The sequence below is a fragment of the Diplotaxodon limnothrissa genome, linkage group LG9 (genome assembly GCF_057381915.1).
Source record: "Diplotaxodon limnothrissa isolate DT_005_m linkage group LG9, D_limnothrissa_male_GT1.1, whole genome shotgun sequence".
Taxonomy (NCBI): domain Eukaryota; kingdom Metazoa; phylum Chordata; class Actinopteri; order Cichliformes; family Cichlidae; genus Diplotaxodon; species Diplotaxodon limnothrissa.
Window position 1 is genome coordinate 3,461,686 of NC_140604.1, and position 4,509 is coordinate 3,466,194.

General features: G+C 43.9%; 1 pseudogene; it reads left to right on the forward strand.

The window, feature by feature from the left end:
• Positions 1–3,502: 3,502 nt before the first annotated feature.
• Positions 3,503–4,224, forward strand: LOC146624994 (histone H1-like; annotated as a pseudogene).
• The last annotated feature ends 285 nt before the right edge of the window (positions 4,225–4,509 follow it).

A 4,509-nucleotide genomic window follows, 5' to 3' on the forward strand; every position in this document is an offset into this window, starting at 1 on the left:
ACCTTTGAAAAGCCTCCCTTTCTGTGTGGCTTTTTTTTTTTTTTTTTTTAAGGTCTTGCCAGTCTTTCTGGTCAATGGGGGAAAAAATGGCTGCTGTGGTAAAGAGTTTTTGTAGCATTACTACTGTCACTTTTGTTGGATGAATTTGTACTACACTCCTGTAACGTAAAAAAAAAATGTGATTAATAATAGGCGATGTAATTTTATGAAGGCAACATAATCAATAGTTATTATTTTATGTGAAAAATACTTTACCTTTTTTGAGGGATGAAGACGATCTTGATGGAGACACGTCAGTTTGTGGCTGTTTCGATTCAGAAGAAACATTTTGGACAATGCCATTATCATCACTGGCCTCCCAAACATCCTTTGAATAACATTTGATTTGTCAAATAAAGATAATTTTTAAACAGAGACATTGTTTTAATCGAGTGAAAGTAGTTTAAAGTAATGTAAAAAATAAATCCAACCTGTTTGAGGAAATAGGATCAAGGAAACAGTGGCGACTTGAACATGTATCCAAAGGAAGGGAAAGAATCTCTGAGTGAAATTATTAACTTATGAGTATAGTATGGTAAATCAAGAACTACATGTGTTAGATTTGTATTGTTGATTGTCATTTATGCTTAGAAATATTTACTTATATATGCTTAGAGTTTTGTAATTAGTTGTAGATTGGTAGAGGTTTTGATCCTTGATAGTCTGCAAACTTTGTGTGTATTAGACAGCACTTTGGGAGCATGAGAGGTCATACCGTGTCTTATTGTTTTATGGTAGGATTAACGTAGCTACGTCTGTTCTAGTCTAAGTGCTCTTTGTTTAGATGAACTGCAGGACTTCCTCACCGTGTTATCTAGGATGAACCATCTAGGGTGAGGGGGAGGCTACCCTCTTCCTGACCAAGGATGTTTGACCCTTTGATCAGCAGCACACACACACACACACACACACACACAGGCAAGGTACTCTTTGTGTATGTAGACGTCATATGTTAATGAACTTATGCATATTCATGTAACCTCAATAAAAGGACAGTGATACGGGAGAACGGACGAGACCAACTGGAGTCAAGCGGTTGTCCGGTTCTCTCCCGTGCACGAGTAACATGAAGAACTTTGCCTATTTGTGTCTTGCTTAGCAGCGTAATTATATTGTCTTAACGTTCCAGCGAATAGGTTTATGCTACAAACCTAACATTAATTGGTCCTTCGGTGCCGGCTCCCTGGGATCGCATTCACCGAGGGGGGGGAGGCACGCTGAAAGACTGACGTCAGCCAGGAAGTTCTTGTGGATTCGCTGTCTGTCTTTCTCCTCGATGAATGGCGATCGGCGGGATTCAGGCTGATATTACATGCTAAGCAACGCCAAGTAAGTTTAAAGAGGCCGACTCTATAACCGTGTCGTTGTGCAGTCTCCGCCATTTTGTGAGGCGTTGAGAAGTTCGCTGCTTTGTGGAGCGATAACTGGGTTAGTGTCCCGAAAAAGAAGTTTTGGTTAAATCGCCCAAGGGTCCCAAGCGTCCGGTGAGTGTCCGGTTTTGAAATCGCCCTGGGTGTGTGTCCCGAGCGTCCCTTCATTGGGTTTTGTCGCGCGAGTGGGTGAGCGTCCCACAACTGGGTTAGGGTCCCGAGCGGTCCGGTGTGAGTCCGGAGTAGGCCTATTTTGTGTTGTTGTCATTGTTGTCGTCGTCGTCGTTTTTGTTGTTGTTGTTGTGTGAGTGTGTGCGGAGCAGAACACGTGGTCTGTAACACCGACTGTTGTTGTTATCATGGGTTTCTAAGCAACCAAGAGTGAGTTAGAGGGAGAAAGACGTTTGTGCTGGACTTTGCTCCTGGCAGCACAAAGTATTTATGTATAAAAGAGAGAGCGACGGCTCCACAGCTGCGTGGGTGCACGCGAATGCGGTCGCGCGGGTTTCACGCGGACCTGAGCCGTGCGGTTAATCGCAGGCTTATTAATGGAAGAGATTCAAATGTTAGAAGTTTTCAGAAAACACACCAGCCTTGAAGAGTGTGTGGAAAAGGCCAGCCCACATCAGCAGCTGTGCTCTGGTGGGTGGCTTTCCCCCCACCCCTTCCTGACACAAAATGTTAACAGCCTGTGTGCCAAACCATTGAGGTGGATAGTTGTTAAAAGTAACCTACATTAAACTTGTGGTTGCTTAAATTCAGTACAATGACATGTGAGGAGAAGTGATATAGGTAAATATTTAAACTCATGAAGTGCATAGAGGCACTTGACCTGTGTGGAAGACTGTCGTCTTATTATGAGCCATTGTTGAGATGTAGAGCACATCTGTGAAAACAACTAATATGCTCAACCCTGTATGAAACATCTAAAAGTACATGATGGAGAAGCTGAGTTGAATATGAAAGTGTAAGACTTTGCCGCTGTGGGCAGAGCAACTACTGTGTGATGTTGCGTTGCAGTTTTTTTTTCTTCTTCTGAGCTGATGAGCAGGCTACACATTATCAGATCGAGAGCTGTCTGAGAACTACTCTAAGAGAGGGAAACAGCGCTATGATAACTGTGATAACTGGAGTGTGCAACGTTTCCATGAGCAGTTTTCCTGCATCTTGACTTGTGTGTAGAGTGTTCATAACATCAGCATCATGTTTTTGATTATTTGTTTGTTGGGTTGAAAAATAGTTAAATAAACTGGTGATCATATTTACGGATCACCATGGCACATATCATCAGCCATGTGATTTATTTTTGCAGATGACAAAGTGAGTGTGAATGTGTCTGACATCACAGTGTTTTTGTGCACTGTGCAAGAGTAATTGCCTTTGATTGTGAGTGACAGCGGTGATTTTGCAGGTCACCAGCTATTGTAAATAAAAAATAAAAAAAAAAGAGTGAAAAAGAAAAATCATAGGAAAAAGGTTTTGTGTTGATCAGCCAAAAACAACTATAATTTCATTTTCTGCTTTTAAGAAAGGACTGTTCACAAAAACACAGAGCGAGAGAGAGAGAGAGATATGTGTTGATTAAGCAGTGATGATAATAATGAAATGTCTTAGTTTGTCACTTTCAGGTGAAAAGCAGACCTGAATCAATTTTCCACATGCAGCGGTCGGAAGAAAGTTATAGTTTAACATCATTGGAAACATGCAGGCCAAGTTTCTGGCTGACTTATTTACAGTGCCATGTGTTTCTCAACCTCACAAGCGAGCTCACTCCTCCCTGAAGATAAGGAATGCAGCTCCAAAGCAATAACATGATAAAGAGACAGCAGCAAGTCCTGAGCACAAAAAGTCCCAGCAAAGCAGCAGCAATGTGGATAAACAGCAGCAGAAGAAGAAAGCAAACCCATCTTCCTGTCTGATTGGATGAATTCCACGGAAGGGCGAGCAAGATGGTGGCGGGAAGAGGAGTTTTTGTTTGAGTTCTCAGCACGAGACACTTATTTGACGTCTTTCTGGCCTTCGGGACTTTTTTTGGAGATCAGCGCGCTAAGCTTGCTGGATCTGAGGCCAGGTTCTGCGGTGGCAGCATGTTGAAATGCTCAAAAAGGACTGAGTGACTCGGGCAAGCCACATGCAGCTAGCATGCTGGCTAGCGACATGAAAGAAATGGACCCTTCATGATGCGTTCAACGTGCCAGCGCTGTGGTGGGAAAGGCTCCATCATAAACACGCCCTGCGCCCTGCGCCGAGGTTCAGGCCAAGAAGAAGAAGACGATGACTTCCAAGCCCAAGAAGGTCGGCCTCAGCGTGGGCGAGCTGATTGTGAAAGCCGTGGCCGCTTCCAAGGAGCGCAACGGCCTGTCTGTGGCCGCTCTCAAGAAGGCTCTGGCTGCCGGAGGCTACGATGTGGACAAGAACAAGGCCCGTGTCAAGACCGCCATCAACAGCCTGGTGGCGAAGGGCACTCTGGTGCAGACCAAGGGCACCAGGACCTCCGGATCCCTCAAGATGAACAAGGCTACTGAGAGCAAAGCCAAGAAGCCCGCCGCGGCCAAAGCCAAGAAACCGGCAGCAGCTGCTAAGAAGTCGCCCAAGAAGGCAGCAGCAGCACTTCAGCTACTAGACAGGACAAAGCTGAAGCAGAACTGCCGGGACTGTTGAAGTGGGAGAGGACAAAAGAGTGAGAGGACAAAAGAGTGAGAGGACAACAGAGTGAGAAGACTAGGTGAGAACACATAGGAATTATTTAATGTGGGAAATCAAAATTTGGGTTAGCAAACCTGGGGAAAAGAAAACTGACTGCTTAAGTTGGAAAATTGAGACGGAGTCTGAAATATTGCGAAAATAGAAACATATACAGAATCACACACACACAAGCAGAACATGCATTAACCCTACTAACAATTCCAAACACAAAATGACTCATGAAGACTCATAGCACATTAGTTAAGAAATGATTAAATAATAGCAGAGAAGTGTGTAGGAAAGGCAGCTTTAAGAACATGCTCTGCTGGAGATGCAGCTCCACAGACATGCATTAGACCTGCCTAATAACACAAACACATGTAATGAAAATTAGCTTGTTATCTTTCATCAGTGT